The 20,693-nt window shown below is 49.3% G+C and overlaps 1 protein-coding gene across 1 annotated transcript in view; it reads left to right on the top strand.

The window, feature by feature from the left end:
• Positions 1 to 20,693, top strand: part of CACNA2D2 (calcium voltage-gated channel auxiliary subunit alpha2delta 2) — a 585,144-nt gene that overhangs the window by 24,383 nt on the left and 540,068 nt on the right. The gene's annotated exons all lie outside the window — the stretch shown is intronic.

Below are 20,693 nucleotides of genomic sequence, written 5' to 3'. Positions count from 1 at the left end.
GCTCCCATGCACGTTAAATAGGTGCATCGGAATCCAAAATGAAATGGTATTAGACAGAAGACTAACATTAAGTTGCGCTCTACTTTATCAGCCCTTGTTTCCCATTGGCCAGTCAGTAAATTGTAATTCCTTGTGAGACCGGTAGGGGAAAGAATGATGGGATGAGTGCTGCTTTCAGTATTAGAGACTGGTTATGCTGTCTTCTGAGTGCGGGAAATCTGGAAACCAAAAGCAGAAAGAGAGAAAATGTGAGGTTGGAGGTATTGGGGCTATTTCCAAGTCAGGACCCAGATTTGGATCTGATTGTTGTAGCTGTACAATGGGCTGAACCAAACAGGTGTTTGTCTAACCTGCTCTTAAAAACCTCCAATGATAGAGGTTCCACAACCTCCCTAGGCAATTTATTCCAATGCTTAACTACCCTGACAGGAAGTTTTCCCTAATGTCCAACCTAAACCTCCCTTGCTGCAATTTAAGCCCATTGCTTCTTATCCTATGCTGAACAATTTTTCTCCCTCTTCCTTGTAACACCCTTTTATGTATTGAAAACGGTTATGTCCCCTCTCAGTCTTCTCTTCTCCAGACTAAACAAGCCCAATTTTTTCAATCTATCCTCATAAGTCATGTTTTCTAGACCTTTCACTATTTTTGCTGTTCTCCTCTGGACTTTCTCCAATTTGTCAACATCTTTCCTAAAATGTTGTGCCCAGAACTGGACACACTACTCCAGTTGAGGCTGTATCAGCGTGGATTAGAGTGGAAGAATTATTACTTGTCTTGCTTACAACACTCCTGCTAATACATGCCAGAATGATGTTCCCCTTTTTTTTTTTTTTTTTTTTTTCCAACAGTGTTACTCTGTTGACTCCTATTTAGCATGACCCCCAGATCCCATTCCGCAATACTCCTTCCTAGGCAGTCATTTCCCATTTTGTATGTGTGCAGCTGATTGTTCCTTCCTAAGTGGAGTCTTTTGCATTTTGTCCTAGTTGAATTTCAACCTATTTTCTTCAGACCATTTCTCCAGTTTATCTAGTTCATTTTGAATTTTAGTTCTACCTTCCAAAGCACTTGCATCCCCTTCCAGCTTGGTATCGTCCGCAGACTTTATAAGTGTATTTCCTCTATACCATTATCTAAATAATTGATGAAGATATTGAACAGAACCGGGCCCAGAACTGATCCCTGTGGGACCCCACTTGATATGCCCTTCCAGCTTGACACTGAACCACAGGTAACTACTCTCTGGGAACGGTTTCTCAATCAGTTATGCACCCACCTTATAGTAGCTCCATCTCGGTTGTATTTCCCTAGTTTGTTTATGAGACTGTCATGCGAGACAGTATCAAAAGCCTTACTGAAGTCAAGATATACCACATCTACTGCTTCTCCTCCATCCACAAGGCTTGTTACCCTGTCACAGAAAGCTATTAGGTTTGTTTGACACAATTTATTCTTGACAAATCCATGCTGACTGTTACTTATCACCTTCTCTGCTAGGTGTTTGCAGATTTGCTCCATTATCTTTCTGTATCTCTTTCCTCAATATACACATCTTACCATGGCACTTGCAGAACCTGGAATGGGTAGGTTTAGGGACTGTGGCATGTACCTGATGTGTATGCATTTTAAGCAAATTTAGACCTGTATACAACTAGCGCGCATGCTGATGGTTCCCCTCTTCCCCCAGACTTTGTGTGTTGCTTTTCATGGCAGGGGATCTGGAACTAACACTGAATGTGCTTGCGGGCTCTAGCTCTGTCTGCGTTTCCCAAGTTAGATTGCAGATTCATGGAGCCAGGACTCTTTCTTTGTAAATTTCTGTACAGCACCTAGCACAACAGGAGCCCTGATTGGGACCTCAAATATTATGTGGATCTAAATTTGGTGATTCATGCCCTTAGCTCCTCATGGGGTATTGGAGAAAACCGCTGTTCAGGCAGAAGCTGCAGTCCACATCCATGAACCCCTGCCAGCGTACATTCTGGGTCCCGCTGTCCTCTCTCACAGGTTTATGGAGAGAGCAAGTGCTGGGGAAGGTGCTGCTCCAGAAATGGATCTTCAATCCAGGCTTGACTATACCCAGTAAATAACAATAATAGAAATTCCCTCCTCAGCTTTGTCAGGGTTATTTATTTATATTTTTTGGTTGCTGTGAAAGGATGTGGGACTGAAACCTCATAACTGTTTTGGCCTATGAGGCATGAAATTTATTGTCAGAAAGCTGGTCTCTGGGAACATAATGGTGCTGAATATTTTATTCTGCCCACCTGAGAATGACTTTTTTTATTTTAACTCTTAAGTCATTTCCTGGAGTTGGCATACTAAATGTCAGGTGCCCTGTTTCTTCCTCCTCCTGAAGCCTGAAGGTACAGTCATCTTGTGTGCCTCTCTGATGGACGTTTTTTGAGCTTGCACCACTTCAGATGCATCTTTGTTCTTGTAAATTGTTTTTTCTTTGCAGTCATAAAAGGGCGAGAGGGGCCTGGGGTTGCAGTGAGGTGGCATGCCAAAGTGCTGGCTTTTCAGCTCAGAGATATAGGTTCAGCATTCCCCTAAGGCCCTGATCCTGCATCGGACTATATGTGCTTACGTGTTTTCAGGGTTGGAGCTTCAGACGTGGCCTCATCTGCTTAATCCAGTGGCCAGAGATGCTAATGATTAAACCCTCATTGACTTCAGTGGTGCAGGATCAGGCTCTGTATTTTTTTTGTCCCAGATGTGACTTCAGAGACAAAACCTGTGATTCTCAGGGGATTGGTGTGGTTTGTTCCTTCCCATCCAAAACCATGGTCTTGGTCACCCGAGCCAGCTCCTCTGTGAATCCTTACAAATTTGACTCTGTCCAGTGTAGTGGAGTGTGGGGTTTTCAAGTAGTCATTTGATATAATTAACCTGTTTAAAATACACTTTTTTCTGTTAAAATAAGGTATATTTTATTCACAAACATAACTCCCAGTCTTCTTTTGTGTTTGCTCTGTTAGAAGCATTTTGCAGGACAGGTAATGTAATACTGACATTGTGTGCTGCCACGTCCCTAAAATTCTAGCTCTCTTCCCATGTTTTAGTGTGGTCATAAACTACCAGTTTTAGTCAGAAAGTGACAGTGAATTAGCGATTTCCTGTTGTAGTCTGTCTTCACATCACAAAAAGCACCACAGAGTTTGGTGCTATGCTCAAGAGACCCAGGACTGGAATAGCAGCGGGTGCTGCAGGCAGGATTGAGGTACATTGGCAGAGGTGCGCATGTGTGTTTGGGTCTTAGGGAGCGCAGGACTGGAGTAGCAGCGGGGCTGTGGGTTGGGATTGAGGGGCATTGATGGAACTGCGTAGGGGGTGGGGCTGAAGGTTAGTTGCATTGGCAGAGCTGTGGGGGAGGACTAGAATCACAGAGGGGCTGTGGCTCAGGATTGAGGGGCTGTCTGCTGGTAGGGTTGATTGAGGTACCTCAGGGGGTCTCTGTTTGTCACTATGGTACATTACATAGAGCTTGCTTGCACCATGCTTGACTCACGTAGTGCTATTAGTACCCTGGGTTCACAATAAGTAATTCATAAATTTTAAATATAAAAGGCAGAGGAACTCATATCACAGACTTGAGGTAGGCCCAGTGCCCGCAGGTGCTGTGTAAACTCCCTCTTGCCAACGCAGCTCAGTCCTGACCTGCGGTGCTCTCCTGCAATTCCTGTCATGGGACGTCTCACAAATCTGGCAAGGCACCTCAATATTGGCCTGCATTACAGTCTTGCATTTGTGCTGCCTAGCCTCTTGTGAGCAGCTGCAAATTGTGCAGTATTTTTATTTTTTGTGAAACTGATAAGACTGCCAGGCTCTTCTCAATTGTTAATTAAACTGCATGTGAACCCAGGTCTCCAAATATGAAAGGCTGGTTCCTCAAACCAGCGTCATCTGCCCCTCTTACCTTTTCCCAGCACTTTCACCCTCAGACTGACGGCCTTGATCCTTTGCTTCAGTCCTCACAGCCGGGTGAAGAAAAACCCAGCTGTAGAGTTGCGACTGTTGGGGTCCCTTGGCTTGTCTGCCGCCATGGGGCATGCCACAGGGACAGGCCCAAAGGCTGACCCCAGGGACGTTGTGCTCTGAAGATCTTCATGTCGGTGTTACTTTGGCAGGTGGGGCTTAGCAGTGAGGCACTGTGGGACAGGCAGAGTAGAGCAGATGCAGGGTCCCTCCCTGCCTCCCGCCTCTGCAATCGGCTGAACCAAGCTGACAATCCCCTCTCGAATCCAGCAGGCTGCCTCTGCCACCCTCTCCAGAGAAGTAGGTTGTGGTGACTGGCTCGGCCCTGCGTCCTTTTCATCCAGCACCAGCTTGCTGCCTGCAGATCATGCTGCCCTTTTTGTCTCCTAATGGTGATGAGGAAACACCCAGTCCATAAAGGTCCAGATGGCCCGAAAAGCTGAGCCATCAGCTGGGCGTGAGGAGCAGCTTGTTGGCAGAGCTCGGCAGCCGGCTGCCCTCCAGCCCATCGATGCTTGATCCTCCTCTACAGGTGTCACTGCAATGTTGGGGAAAGCACAGAGATTGAACAGGGTGCATGGGGGAGGGCATGAGTTTAAAGCCAGGGCCGCCCATGCCGATCCCACAGAGGGCTTCCTTTGTTAACGGGCAATCCCATGGTGGGTGTGCCCTTCTGGATGTAGCATTCCTCCCTCGAAGGCTCTGCTGAGCACCGTGGAGGAGAGACGGCTCCAGTCTCTCCTTCTAAACTGACATCTAATTTTTCTTCAGTGGCTTTTTTTGTTTGACTGCATCAGGACTTTCACTACTTGTTGTGCTCTGCTTTCCCAACTCTTTACCTCTACGTGACAGTCTAGAACCCCTGCTTGCCTGGAAGTTGTCTTATTTGTTAATGTTGGGGGATTGTAGAAGTGAGGGACTTGAGCACTGGCTGGGGAGGGGGATAGTGTGGCCAGATATTGTGCAAGCTTCTCCAGCACCACCTGCTGTTTGAATTCCACGTGTCCATACACCTCTGCTTGTGCCAGGGCCGGCTCCAGGCACCAGCCCACCAAGCTTGTGCTTGGGGCGGCACCTGGAGGGGGGCGGCGCAGCGCTCCGGCCGCCGGGGAGAGCGGGGCCACGGCCGGGCTCGCCGCCCTCCCCCCGGCGCTCTGGCCGCCCTCCCCCCGGCCGCCGGGTGGAGAGTGGAGCCCCGGCCGGGGCTCCCCCCCCCCCCACTGGGGGGGGCGGGCAGCCGGAGGCTTTTTTTGCCTGGGGCGGCAAAAAAGCCAGAGCCGGCCCTGGCTTGTGCACATTGGTCCTGGCCTTTTCGTGAGCTGAGACCTGCCTTTTCGTGAGCTGAGACCTACCTTCCCACCAAATTGTCGGAGTTGGATGTGCGCCAGTGAGGATTCAGTTTATTTTAAAGTCTTTGTTCTGAGCAAAGATTTGGATTCGGGTCTGCAGAGCTGAACGGTGAGTGCATGGAACCCACTGTAGCTCCTGCCCTTGTCCTTCTCATGTCTCTCTGCAACCTGCTGTTTCTCACCCTTCTGAGTTATTGTGGCCCCTATACAAACGTCGATAAAGAGCAAGAGATATTTTTTTTTAATGACATCAGCTGGTGAGAAGCATCTTTCTGAGGGTAGCTGCCAGTGTGTTTCTGTTCAGTCTTCTAATGATAATGATACAGGTAACTGTGAGAATTGCATGTACTGGATGATGCTTTCTGTAGCCGGGTATTGTTACCTGTTTGTGAGCCTGAATGCTGATCTCTCTGGGGCAGGGGGCTGTGGAACGGATCCCTCTTCTGCCTTGGGGATGATGGAGCGTTGCTTTGCTTGCCTTAATTTCCTTTGGGTGAGGAGGACTCTCACTGGGAATTCAGGGGGTAGTGGTAGGGATTTGGACAGTGTCCAGAGTGTTTGTAAAAATGAACTGGTATTACAGTAACAGAGATCAGGGCTCCATTGTGCTAGGAGCAGTACAGACACTTAGGCCTGGTCTACACTAGGACTTTAATTCGGATTTAGCTGCCTTAATCCGAATTAACCCTTCACCCGTCCACACTACAGAGCCAGTTAATTCGAATTAAAGGGCCCTTTAAATCGATTTCTGTACTCCACCTCGACGAACGGAGTAGAGCCTAAATCGATTTTGTTAATTCGAATTAGGGTTAGTGTGGCCGCACACCACCGAATTACTGTGGTTTAAAACCGAATTAAGGTGCTTAGTGTGGCCGCGCACAATCGAATTTATACAACCTGTTTCCCAAATTCGAATTATCTAAATTCGGATTAATCCTGTAGTGTAGACATACCCTTACTGAGAGACAGCCCCAGCGAGCTTCCAGTCTAAATAGACAAGACGACAATGGGTGGAAGGGGAAACAGAAATGCACATGAGGGACATGACTTGGCCATCTTATATCAGATAAGTGGCAGCGCTGGGAAGAGCACCCGTGTCCTGACTCCCAGTCGAGTGCTCTAGCCACTAGACCATGCTTTAAAACCATCCCCTGGTGATGGGGAAGAGGTTGGTCTTGCCCATCCTAAAAGCCAGAATCTATCCTGAGTGCGCTGAGGTGTGTTTAAGTATGGAGGGTTCCTAGGGACTGGATTGCGGCTAGAGCCCATAGGAGGAATTTCTGTTGGAGTCAAAATCCTGAGCAGTAGCTCTGCTGCCCATGTTGTGGGTGCACTGTGCTCTGTGCTGAGAAAGTAAGTGGGGTTCTGACTAATTTCCACCCCTTTCCTTCCCACTTTCAGACAGCTAGCTTCCCAGGAGGTGCTAGCCGGAAATAGGGACTATGCATCCTGGTGCGATGCTGGCCAGCCTATGCTGATACCCAGCCCCCTACTTCTGTTCCCCACCTATAGGAAGCAAGGTTCATGTGCTGTCTATTTAAGCTTGTACTCACCGTCCTTTCCCCCCATGCATGCACACGCTGCCTCCAAATGCCATTGCTCTATCCTCTCCTGCTCCTCTTGTTTGGGGAGGTGAAGTGTGTGATGCCAGATAAACACATTCCAGTTCCAAACTGCTCAGGTTTATTTTAATCTGCCCAGGCCGTTCAACAGCTTTAGCACTCTGCTCAACACTGAGTGCAAAGCTGACTATGTATTACTGAGTGGGAGCGTTTTAATGTTCCCCTTGCAGCAGCTTGGCTGGGGGCGTGGGGCTTCCTGTGTCACCCTTTAGCAGGGTCTTTGCAAGTGGTTCCTTCTGGCAGCCCCCTCCTCTTCACCCTTCCTCTCCACTTAGAGTGTATTGCATCCATCCTAAGAGCTGTCAGGGAAACATATGCTCCAGCTTTTAATTCATTTGCATAATGAGGCTAATATGTATGAATAATTCATAGGGGATAGCTGCATGTGGATGTTCACTGCATGGCTTTTGCACCCCTCGTTAAATCCCTTCCACTGGGTGGTGCAAATCCAGTGAGGAGGTGGGAAGGGGTGAGTCTGTACTGCAGATTGCAGCCCAGTTGTCTTGGTGGATACAGGAGCTCTTCTCTGAGAGAGGGAGAAACACCCCTTTTTAGCAGGGGCAGCCCAGCACATTACAACAAAGGGGAGAAGCAGCCTAGAAGTCTCAGATGTTAGGCTAGAAACTTGTTTCTTTTAGTGGGAAGCTGTGAATTTAAAATGCTCTGCAATATTTCGACGTGAAGGTGGGGAAGTGAAGGCGTGTCCTCTAGCTCTTCAGTTTATTATTATTATTATTATTATTATTTATTTTTTGTAGAGGCCTTGGTAAAACTTGATTTTATTCCTGGGCTGATACGTTTTCTCTAGTCACCTGCCCTTTGCCAAGGGGACTGATCATGGGATGGTCTAGACAGTATTTGGTCCTGCCATGAGGGCAGGGGACTGGACTCGATGACCTCTCGAGGTCCCTTCCAGTCCTAGAGTCTATGAATCTATGGAAACATGAATGTTTGTCCTCCCTGCATTTAAAGCAATAATAGTTTGGGAAAGATTCCCTAGTTTGCAGGCTCTGAACAGGGCAAAGAACATTCTGGTCTGTTTATTCCATGAACTGAGTGAGTGGAAAGCTGAGAGTCCCTGGAAATGCTTAGTAATAGGAGGATCTGATTGATTGAACTATGGTGATTTATCTGACACTTTATCTCACTTACAACAAATGAGATCACAAGCTGATTTTCTCAGTTAAAAAACAAAACAAAAAAACAACCACTCTTGGCTTTCTTCTGTGGTTTTCCAGCCCAGGATCTCAATACGCTTTGCAAATATGACTGAATTTTAGCCACACATCCTCCCTGTGGATCTATTACACGTGGGGAAACTGAGGCAGATTGAGTTGGCAAAGGCCATGTGGTGGAGTTGTGACAAAACCTGACATCTTCTCTGCTGGTGATGTGCTCTAGTCACTTGGCTGTGCTCCTGCTCATTGTGTTAAAGTGTCTAAGGAGTATAGACCCCACATTTGAAAGAAGTCACTGTCCACAAAAAGACATATTGTAACCAGAGCTGTGCGGAGGATGGAAGTTTCATTTTTTGCAAAGGGTTTTTTTAAGACTTTTTGAAATTTGGCTTTGATGCAAGTCAGACCAAAAACTAAACACTTTTTGAAATTATCTGAAGGAAAATTCCGGGGGGAAAAGAGCTGTTTTGGGTCGATCAAAATGTGTTGTGTTTGTTTTTGTATTGTACTTTTGTATATATTATAATGCAAAATAGAAACTTTTTCAAAATAAATGTCATTTCAAAATGAAAGATCGAAATGTTTTGTTCCAGAAATGTCAATGTTTCGGCACTGGCGGAAGTTTTTCTTCCTGGTTTTCTTCCCAGTTTCTTGACCCAGTTTCATAAAGAACTTTGTTTTTGATGGAACCGGACATTCTGCCGGAATATGGTCTTGTCAAAATTCCTCCAACCAGCTGTTGTTGTAACACAGAGGGGAAGTGGGGAAATCGTGAACCAAAATGTGAGCCGTTGCACAAAGCCCAAGTGCTAGAAAGAGGAGTCAGTTTATGTCTGTCTGCTTTCTACTTACTCCAGGCTTCAGAATTAAAACCATCCAGTGAAACTCCAACACAACTCGTCAGTGAACGTATCTTACAGACTGACCTGCCTCCCAGGGCTTGGGCCAGGTTGTGCCTGTTAGGCATCGGCATCAGAGTGGTTAGGTGTGGAGCTGATTTGCTTTAGGAGGCAGTGTACGTCCCAGAGCTCCAGCACACAGCTAGCACTCTCCTAAGGGCATTCATGCCTGTGGGAAGGTGGTAGGGTTATGACGGAGGAAGAGGTGTGCCACCCCGGGAAGAGGCCTTGAGGCTCAACCCAGAACCCTTCCTGTGGGAGGCTGCATCCAGCTGTGTGCAAGCCCAGTGCCACTGTCCCTTCTCTAGCTCCCTGGCAGCGCAGCGCCGTTAGAGCCAAGTCCCCAAGGCCTACACCTGGTTGTGGCCTCCCCCAGGCTGTATCATCATCTTTGAGTAACTTTTGGAGGGCCAGAAGGAGGCAACTTGCACCCACTTCTTTCTAAATGCTGGCTGGATTACTCCTTCCTCCAGCAGCCCCCCTCCCCTTGCTTGCCCAGAACAGACCCCAGAGACACTGGTAGGGTTTAGGAAAGTGCCAAAGAGACTGCTGAACCCTCCTTCTTGAAAGTGGGGGTGTTAGGAGATGCTGACTGTGCATGGCTCTTTGGGCCATGCACAAGTGTGGAAACCTCCCCTAGGGGCTGTGTTTGCATATCTCAGACCTGGAGTGCAGTGGCAGGCTCTCTTCCTGTCCCTGACCTGGTATAGTAATCATTCCCAAAGACCTTGTTTGTAACCCCCTCTGGTTGACAGAACTAGGCTTGAATACTGATGCATTTTCAGCTAATCGTCAAGCTGGCAATATCGTGGTCTGATGACACAGATTCCATTGACTTAACCGATTTACCCCCAGTATTGTCGATGAGGGGACAGGCCCAGTGTTCAGCAGATGCTGATGTTCGCATGCACACATCTCTCGGATGCACAGCCCTGTTTTTTGAAGTTTCCAACAAATGTTGAATTTGCAGCCAGACACCCAGTGGCAATGCATGTGAGATCCTCATGACTGTTTAAACAAAACCATTTTGATATAGGGTGCTGGCATTGCACAGCCGTGGGAACAGTGAGAGAATGGACAGCATTCTGGTGCCATTAATTACCTGGGTTCCATGCTTGTACTGTGGAGACACCAAGAAACCACATGATCCTCCATTTTAATACTAGGTTAAACCATTAGGTTCAGGCAGCGGTTAAACCAAACCAAAACAAATCTCTTGAATGCAAAATGAATCAATAGGCTGAGATCGTTAAAGTTCGCCTCCTTAAAAACACACATACATTATTCTTTAATGGAAAGTTAATTGTCTTAATATTCTCTCCAGATGGTTCTTTTCCTTTACACTCAGCAGGGGAATTGATATAGTTTGGGACACAATCTCCTGTGAGCGGAGCTGATAACTGAAGATGCAGCTTTATTGCTGATCAGGAATCAAAACAAGGAGAATTTTTTTTTTTTTTTTTTTTTTTAATGTCCAGCGTGGCTTCAGACTTCCAGGATAAATTGAGGCTGGGGGAACTGCATTGCCTTTCCCACCAAGAAATGCTGGGGGGGAGGGGGAACTGGGTGGTGGAGTGGTTACCTTTCCTGTCCCCACCTGGGTTGTCAAACCAAAACTTGGTCTCAGATGCCACCATGGGGAGAAATCTGCATCGCTGTCCTGTGATTCGAGACTGTTTGCACATTTCAACACATGAGCATATGCTCCCAAGTACTCTAAAGAGGATGTCCCTCTTTATATAGCCCGTCTTGGCACATGGATGAAATAACAAGATGGCGGCGTTAAAATGCAATGAGGGGTCTGGGATAGGTGGCTTCTCAAGGGCATATTTGCTTTTTTCATTTGAGTGAGGTTTCAGCCCTGTAAATTGCAGCTGCAAACTTGCCGGTCAAGTGAGTATATTTATGGGTTCTCATTAAGGTGGAGCACCTCTGACTTATGACCTGCATAATTTGCATGGGTTCCCTTGTTTCATAGCAGCTTTTGGCTTGCAATAATTTTGCCACTTTCATAGAGTCCTCATTTCTTTTTAATCATTCAAAGTTTAAAAATTACGGAGCCAGCAGCATCTAGGGTGACCGGACAGCAAGTGTGAAAAATCGGGACGGGGATGGGGGGTAATAGAAGTCTATATAAGAAAAAGACCCCAAAATCGGGACTGTCCCTATAAAATCGGGACATCTGGTCACCCTAGCAGCATCTGACATTGATTCAGGTTTTTTCTCTTTTAGAACTTGGCTGTGATCTTTATATATCAGAGCACCTTGTTCAAAGACTAAGGGGATGGCTGAAAAGGTTGTGAGTAGAGCTGGTGGAAAACTTTTAATCAAAACAGTTGATCAACAAAAATACTGATTTGTAAAAAATCTAAATGTTTAGAAAAACATGTCAATTTTGACTTAATTTTGTTTTCATGGGGGGCGGGAAGTAACAAAATGCTTTGTTTATGTTGACACATCCCCTTTTGGTATTCTTGGAGTGGAACGTTTTGGTTTCTTGTTTCAAACTGATCTTTCAAAAAAAATTAATTTGTTTTAAAAGGTTTAAATAAGAACAAAATGTTTCAATTGACCCCAAATGATATCATCTTGTTCTGTGGGAAATTTTGAGGTTTTGTTTTTTTTTTCAGTCCATTTTGGAATGGAAAAAAATTCAAAATACAGTAACTCCTCACTTAACATCCTACCGCTTAATGTTTTGAAATTACGTCGCTGCTCCATTAGGGAACATACTCATTTAAAGTTGTGCAATACTCCCTTATAACATGCAATGCTCCCTTGTAAAGTCAGCCAAATGACAAGTTCCTCTTCTCTGCCTCCTCCCCCTCCCTCCCAGCACTTCCCCCGCCGCCAAACAGCTGTTTTGGTGGCGCTTAGGACTTTCTGGGAGGGAGGGAGCGAGCAAGCGGGGTAGCTGCCCCCCCACCCCTCCCCCCCGGCAGGCAGGGCCACCCGGAACTTAGGGGCTGCAGGGCCCTGGGCTAAGGGGGCCCCGGGGCCCTGGCCTGCAGCTTTGAAGCCCCTTTCGGAATGCGGCCCTGTGAGCACGGGCCGGAGGACTCAGGAGGAGCAGGGGCAGCTGCACAGCCAGTGGCCGGAGAGAAGCGGCGCTTTCCCCTTCAAAGCCGGCCCTGCCTGCCGGGGAGGGGGGGGGCAGTTCCTAGAATCGCGGCCATGGGGGCAGTGTCGCGCTGTGCAGAGCCACCTGCACACCCCCTGTACCAAACAGGAGCTGCCCCAGGTAAGTGCTCTGCACTTCCTGCCTGCCCCAGCCCTGAGCCTCCTCCCGCACCCCCACCCTGAGAGCCCTCCCGCATCCTAACTCCCTCCCAGACCCTGCACCCCCAGCCCTGAGCCCCAGGGGTAAGCCAGAGGCACCTCCCCACCACAATACAGTACAGTATATAATGCCTTTTGTCTGCCTCCCCCTCCCCCCCCAAAAAAAATTCCTTGGAACCTAACCCCCCGTATTTACATTAAATCTTATGGGAAAACTGGATGTTTAACATCGTTTCACTTAAAGTTGCATTTTTCAGGAACATAACTACAACGTTAAGTGAGGAGTTACTGTAGTGGAATATCCATTTCCTGCCCAACTTCAGATGGGAATGTGACTTGGAACAGTACGCTTGCTGAAAATGCAGTGTTCGGCCCTGCTTGTCCTGTGATTTGAAGGCAGGCAAACCAGTGAGCCATCGTTCCTTTCCCCTAAAATTCTTTATAATGGAAAAATCCTCCTCTTACGTGGAGGCAAAGCTTCCTACAGAACAATAGCTGTCAGCATTACATTGGGCAAGATGGGCAACTGGCATGGGCAGGGCCCCCTGAAGGAAGCAGTCTGAGTGGGCAAAGCACTGGACTGGGACTTGGGAGACCTGCGTTCTATTCTTGGGTCTACTGGTGACCTTGGGTAAGTCATGTTCCTTCTCTGTGCCTCAGTTTCCCCATCTGTAAAAAAGGGATAATGATACTAAACCCCTGTGTAAAGCACTTGAGATCTATGGAATACAAGAGCAGGGAATTAGTGGTGGTGGTGTTAGAAAATTCCACTGCTGGGAGAAACTGCCTTCTGGGGAGCTGTATTACATTGTGGAGTGATCTCCCACGGGGAGCAGTAGAAGTTCCATCACTTGTGTCATTTACAACTTGCCTGAGCAAAGCCCTGTAGAATATACGTTAAGGAACAGTGCTAGCTGTCCTGTGTGAGGGACTTGACCCCGAACAGGCCTTTTCCACCTCCAATTTCAGGGACAGTATTCAGAGAGAAGGGAAGGGAGGAGAGAGAAAATATAGGAGGGAACTAAAGGAGAGCAAAGCAGCAGGAAGGCAACACGACAGTTATCTGTTCTTCTGTCTCCTCTCTTCTACGCCATTTCTTTCTGAGTTCTGGGTCTGACCCAAAGTCCATTGAAGTCAAAAGAGGCCTAAGTCCTCCAAGGGATTTAGGATCTGGGCTGGAGGGGCTCCTCTTTGTCCTGTCTCTCATCACCTGTCTTCATTTTAACCCCTGACCTCTGTCTTGTGATTTTTGTTGTTCTTTGTTGTTTTGGGGTGGGGATATTTTTGCCTTTTAAGATTCAGATTGTAAGAATTTTGGGGCAGGGATGGTCACTTATTATATGTTTGTACAACAGCCAGCACAAAGGGGACCAGCCTGCTCATGGCCTGTGGGCACTTACAGTAATGTAAATATTACATGGTAAGAGTACCAAAAAGTCTCTTTATCCAAACATGGTATAAATGTTCAAGGGAACAACGACGGGAAGTGACTGCAATTTCTTCGGAGAAAGGTTCAGGTTAGCTGGGAGGCTATTGCTCAAACAGGTGGTGCTAGTGGTGTGAAAGAGAGATTTAGAAGCTTGTTCTTGGAGTTGCACTAGTTCTCATCTCCAGGGCCTCCATGGAAAGACTTGCCTTCCAGCAAAAGAGGAGGAGAGAGCAGATTTGCACAGTTTCCCATTGCAGCTATAAAGCCAGGTACCTAGAGGGGGAGGAGACAGCATATCCAATGGGTTTATGTGGCTGGGGGAGCTGTGTTTCTGTCATAAAGAGGCTTGTATTGGTAAATGCCGGATTACTCTCAAAGGTAAGTAAGCCCATAGAAGAAACTACGGTTGGTGAGCAGAGAGAAAGAAAAGGGGGATTTATTCTTGGGCTGTTTTTTGAAAGATTTGTTACACAATAGAACTCACTTTGCTGCTCAGTCTGCTGCTGCTCTTTAATTGGCAGAGCTTTGGGGTTGTGTTTCAGTGCAACCCTCTGTAGGCAGGGTATGGGACTGGGAGTTGGGAGACTTGGACAGGGATCTTCAGAGAAGATTGGTCCGCAGATCCCATTGACCTTTAGGGAGTTGGCTGCTCAGCCCCCTTTGCAATCTCTGCCACTGACTGACTTTGTGACCTTGGGCAAATCGCTTAAAGTGAAATGTGCAAACTTGAGTTCCCACAGTTAGGAATCTGAATAAAAGTGGCCTGACCATCAGAGGGGCTGAGCCCCATAATTCCCACAGAAGCCAATGAGAGCAGCTTGTCCTGGGCATCTCTGGAAAAATCAATCACTCTTATTTGGGCACTCAAGTTTGAACATTTTGGCTAACTTCTCTTTGCCTCAGTTTCTCCATCTGTACAATGGGGATAATGAAGTTGATAGAAACTACTGTAAAAGTGCTAGATATCAGAATTCATTTGCGGGCTACTTCAACCTCAGGGAGGAGTCCTGTGGCAGGTGGCATTTCTCATTGCCCTCCTTTGCAGAAGATATGAGTGGCATATGGGAATGGATATTTTCCTTCCCCCTCCAATTTACAAAGGGAAAGGGATGACCTATGACTTCACCCAGGTAGTAATTACTCTTAGTATTTACTCTAGTATAAATGCTGGCTGTTTAATATTTGATGGGATGAACGTTCTCTTTATATTTACCTCTAGTCTGTGCCGTAACATCCAGTATATGATGAATCTTTGCTGCTTTGGTATCCATTTGAAAAAAGAAATCCTGACCTAATAATACTATCCACCCCTCTAGTGTATTTCGTCTTTGATCCCAATGTGATTTACAAATGCTAACTTCCTCTTGCTTCCTGCTACTCTGAAGTAGGTAAGGGTTTCTCCCCAAGTTTTAGAGATGGGTAAACTGAGGCGCAGAGAGAAGTGACTTGCTCTAGGTCATACTGTGAATCGGTGGCAGAGCTGGGAACAGAACCCAGGGATCCTGACCTCAAGTCCTATGTTCTAAATACCAGACAAAACTCTCATGTATCTTTAATATTAACAGGGGCTTCAGTTGTAACTCTTGGCTGACCGTTGCAAGTGCCCGCAACAAAGTCTGGTGCTTGGAAATGCACATGAGAGAAACAACTCTGAGCTTTGAATTCTCTCCTTGGAAGCTTGCTCATAGGATGCACTGTATGCAGAGACTCCTTAATTCTGTCCACGTTGCTTTATTCTGTTATGGTGCCTTTGCTTTGAGCTTATTCTTGTCTCCATCCCCGGCCTGGCTGCTGGGCTCCCATTGTGGGCTCTCTCTGTCTGTCAGTGAATTGGGATGTGGGGAGCCGTGGCCCCAATCACTGAGCTCTGCAGCCAGAGCTGCAGTTTTTCACTGGCTTCCCTCCTTGGGTGTGTGCTAGCTCTCAAATGACATTTTGAGGAGCCTGCAGCATTCTGAGGAAGAAAATTAATTGGTTTTGACAAACCACAGCAGTCCCTTGGGTGCCTGTGAGCGCAACATTTATTGAAACCAGGCAGGAAATCAAAAAGCTCTGGTGTTCATTCACCTTTAGTGCCACTGTAAAAATATTCTTAACCTCGCTCAAGACTCTCACCAGGCATTTGGATTGTCCGCTCACTTTTTAATATAGCCTCCTTTTTCTTTTAAAAAGGGAATTCAGTGGTTGTGAAAGGTGCCAGAATGACAGAGCTGGGAACTGATGGCCTCTATTTATCCACACTGTAAATACACCAGCAGGTCAAGCTTCTCTTGTTTTGTGCCTCAACCCTGACCTGCAGCCGTATGCTCCAGGAGCAAAAGGGGAATCGCAGTCTCCAGGAACATTTAGTCCTTAGCCTGTCTGAGACTGCCGAATAAGGGCGCAGACTGGGCCCTGGCTGTGTATCAGCACAGACGTGCTAGCCAGTAAACGGCTCTAGGCCAAGCGTGCTAGAGAACTGTTTCTGATCACAGCTAGTGTGGTCTTAGCATCAGCCACTTAGAGAAGTGAGACTGCTAGCAGAAACCATCACCTAACCCCGTCCATGCTGGATTCTAGCACAACTGTACCACAGTTTGTAACCATATTAAGCAGGGGTGCAAAGCATGTTACAGCCATAGGTGTGTTTTAGGAAAATGGTTTCAAATGTGGGCGCCAGCCAAGGTATGGCGTTGGTTGGGGTGGGGGCATCTGTCTGTCTGCTAGGTACTGACCTGAGGCCGGCTGTCATTCTACACTGGTTGGCTGCTGGTGGTGATTCTTGGTCAGTGTGAGATCTGAATTGGTGTTTGCCTGCTTTAAAATACCCAGTGATGCTCTTCATGTCTGTTTAAATCAGTGGGGTCACTCCTGGCTATATGCTATCACAAAATGTGATTGTTAATAATGCCATTTGGGATCGCCACCTATGAGCCGTTGTAGGAACATTACTTAATGACATCATCACGTATGTGCAGTCATGGCATCACTATTTTAATGGGGTGCTGTCTGTGGGTGGTCTCAGGAATGTTTTCACAATGGGGTCACCATCCCTAGGCAGCTCCTGGTTCTTCTTCGAGTGATTGCTCATGTGTATTCCACTATAGGTGTGCATGCTTGCCACGTGCACTGGTGCCGGAAGTTTTTCCCTTAGCAGTATCCGTAGTGGGGGAGCACCGCTGTGACCACTGGAGTGGCGCCGACATATTGCGCCATAAAGGGGGCTGCGTGCTCCCCCCACCTTCAGTTCCTTCTTGCTGCCAGTGAAGGTAGTCGGAACTTGCTCTAGCTGAGCGTAGCTGCAGCGTATCTAGCTTAGTGGTATCCAGTTTCACTGATCTCTTCCATTACTGAACTTTCTTTCGCGAGTGCCTGGCTCGGGGCATGCCCCGTGGCCCAGGCTTCAAGTCATGCGACTCCTGTCGCAACTCCATGCCCAGAAGCGATCCTCACAATCAGTGTCTTCGCTGTCTGGGCCAGTCTCACGTTAGTGAGAAGTGCAAGATCTGCCGCTCCTTCAACCTGCGGATGAAAAAGGAGCGTGAGATCCGACTCCGGGCTCTTTTAATGGAGTTGGCATTGGCCCCGGCGCGTCGAGCTGACACCGCGCTGGGCTCCGCGTCGTCGGCACATGGTGAAGCGCCTCCGTTGCGCCGTTCTGAATCGGCACCCGGGACCATGTCCTCGGTGCATAGTGAAGCGCCATCGACGTCCCGGCACCGCTCCCCAGCTAAGAAGCCTGGGAAGTCTCAGCGGCGCCGAGAGAAGAACAGGGGTGAGGCCAGACCCAAGTTGGGCAGCCCGCGATCCCCACCGGGACAGAGACCTCCGACTCGCGCTGAGCGGAGTAGTCCAGTCCCGTCCACGCGAGCCTCACCTGAGGTACGTATGCCTTCGACACCGGAGGCAGCTCAGGCCGCGCGTGATATACTGACACTTCCGGTGCCGGGAGCGCCGCTGCAGTCAGGCCCCCGGTCCTGTGGGAAGCCGCCTTTGGGCGCCCATCAGCACTCCCCGGAGGTGTCGGAGGCTGAGGCACCTTCCCGGGTCGAGGTGCCAATCAGAGCCCCGTGACGCGCGTCAACTCTGCATCCGGACTCTTCCAGCAGCGGATCCCACTCCTCCGGCCTTGAGTGCCGTCGAGGAGGCGGCAAGAGACGGCACCGTTCCTCTTCCAGCAAGTCCGAGAGGGACAGGTCGTGACGCCGTCAGCACTGACGCTCCTACTCGGGCGCCTGCCTTCACAGACACCATGCTCGTGGCGCGTCCCGGGAGTCCCCGGCACCGTGGCCACAGGCGCTGCAATGAATCCAGGGACAGCTCCTCGGACATATATGTCTCGACCTCCTCTAAGTCAAAGTCTCGGGGCAGGAGTCGTCATGATTGGGACCGCTCCAGCCATTCTTATGGCACCGTGCGCTCCTCCTGGACCTCGGCATCGGCATGCAGCCGTTTCTCCCACGGCCGCACCGCACCGCAGGACCAGCCTGCCCTGCCGGCGCCCAATGCGCCTCTGCTCCAGGCCGTGCCCTGGCAGGAACAGTGGTGCTAGTGGGCACTGTGGCCTCAGGCACCTGCGCAGCCAGGCCATCGCTCCGTGGCTGGAGCCTCTCAGTGCCGACCCGCGTCACCTTCCCGGCACCGACTCGGCACCGAACCCAGAGGTGGAACCCACGATGCCATTGGCCGCTGAAGGCGCCGTGCCGTCCACCTCTTCGGCGCAGGGCGATTCGGTTGCAGTACCGCCTCCCTCTTCCCAGGAGGACTTTAAAGCCCACCAAGAGCTGCTTCGGAGGGTGGCAGCCAACCTCAAGCTCCGGGCTGAGAAGATGGAGGAGCCCTCTGACAACCGCTTCAATGTCCTCGCCTCCTCGGTACCGGGGCGTGTGGCGCTCCCTTTCCATCAGGGAGTTGCCAACATCACCACTGGCCTCTGGCAGACCCCGGCCTCTCTTGGGCCTATTTCCAAGAAGGCCGAGAGGAAGTACTTTGTCCCCGCGAGGGGTCTCGAGTACCTTTTATACCCACCCAGCTCCAAACTCCCTAGTGGTTGAATTGGTCCACCACCGCAAGCGGAATGGCCAGCCCATGCCAAAGGACAAGGATGCTCGTAGACTTGATGCCTTTGGTAAAAAGGTTTATTAGTCAACGAGTTTCCAGCTCAGAGTGGCCAACCATCAGGCGCTTCTGAGCCGCTACGAGTTTAACCTGTGGGGATCCCTCCCCAAATTTAGCCCCTCATTCCTGACAAGGAGATGAAGGAGTTCAGGGCGTTGGTTGAGGAGGGTGCGACCACCGCCAAAGCGGCTCTCCAGGCGGCTTCGGACATGGCAGACACAGCCGCTCGTTTGATGGCTTCTGCTGTCTCCATGCGACGGGCAGCGTGGCTCTCGCTTTCGGGGGCTGTTGTCAGAATCCCAGTCCATAATGCAGGACCTGCCGTTTGATGGCAAGATCCTTTTCGTGGACCAGACAGACACCCGTCTGCACAGGATGAAGGACTCCCGTACCACCCTGCAGATGCTAGGCCTCTACGTCCCGCCTGCTAAGGACAAACCCAGGCCTCAACCCTCTGCTCCGCAAGCTAGGGGCAGATATGAACCCCCGCCTAAGCGGCAGAGGGATCAAAGACGTCGGTCCCAACGCCAATCCCGCTCGGCCCCACGGCCTGGAGCCTCGAAGGCCAAACGGCAGGGAAAACGGCGTTTTTGACTTGTTGAGGGGGGTCACCGGGCCTGTTGCCAGTGTACCCCCCACCCAGTTAATAAAGTTACCTTTTCTAAACTGTTTATCGGACTTCCGACTGCGGTGGTCCCATATCACGTCAGACTAATGGGTCCTCAGTACCATCTCCCAAGGGTACAAGCTGCAGTTTGTTTCAGCCCCTCCCACCTGTCCCCCGTCCGGGCAGCCGGACGGGGCCCTGGAGCATGCCCTACTCCTCTACCAGGAAGTAGAGCGCCTCCTCTCTGGGAGCGGTGGAAAGGGTACCTTGGGAATACCAGGGCAGGGGTTTTTACTCCAGGTATTTCCTCATCCCCAAGGCGAAGGGCGGGCTTTGACCCATCCTCGACCTGCGGAACCTCAACCAGTTTCTGGTGCGTTGCAAACTCCGCATGGTGTCCCTGGCCTCTATTATTCCATCCTTAGACCAGGGGGATTGGTTTACGGTGCTGGACCTCCAGGATGCGTACTTTCACATCCACATTTTCGAGGGTCACAGGCGCTACCTCCGTTTCCTGGTGGGTCAGGACCACTTCCAATTTACTGTCCTCCCCTTTGGCCTTTCTACTGCTCCCAGGGTATTTACAAAATATATGGCGGTGGTGGCGACCCACCTCAGGAGGAAAGGGCTGCAGATCTTCCCCTACCTTGACGACTGGCTGCTCAAGGGCCGGTCTCGTGCTCTGGTGCAGCAGCAGATGAAGTTCCTGCTAGACACCTGCGCGGCTCTAGGCCTACTGGTAAACGAGGAGAAATCCATGTTACTTCCAGTTCAGCACATAGAATTCATAGGGGCGCTGCTAGATTCCCGAGTAGCCACGGCCTCCCTCCCACGGGACAGGTTCGAGACGCTCAAGGCTCTCATCGCCTCCGTCACGGCCTTTCCGAAGAGGACAGAAGAAAGGGGTGTGCACTATCGTCTCAAGTCTGAGTGCATTAGTGGTTCAAATTGTTAAGAACCAATGTGGAGAGTGTGTGTGTGTGCGTGTGAGAGACACTCAGCTGAGAGAGAGGGATGCCAGCTTTCTTGTAGGATTTTCAGGTAGAGCAAGCAATGCTACTGAGGCACTAAGTGGAGGGGAGAGAGATGCTGATAGCTCTGTGTCAGAGAGAGCCGGGCGAGAACTACTTAAGCAATTAATTAGCAGAGCTGAGAAGTCTCTGGCTCGGTGGTGGAGATCATTTACAGATGCGCACGCACAGGATAAATATTACCCTGTAGACTGTCTGGCTGCAGTTTGTGCTGTCGGAGG

This window comes from Terrapene carolina, unplaced genomic scaffold, assembly GCF_002925995.2.
Source record: "Terrapene carolina triunguis isolate 2854851 unplaced genomic scaffold, T_m_triunguis-2.0 Scaffold235, whole genome shotgun sequence".
In the NCBI taxonomy this organism is placed as follows: Eukaryota; Metazoa; Chordata; order Testudines; family Emydidae; genus Terrapene; species Terrapene triunguis.
The sequence above is the reverse complement of the archived record's forward strand: the minus strand, read 5'-3'. Positions and strand labels throughout refer to the sequence as shown.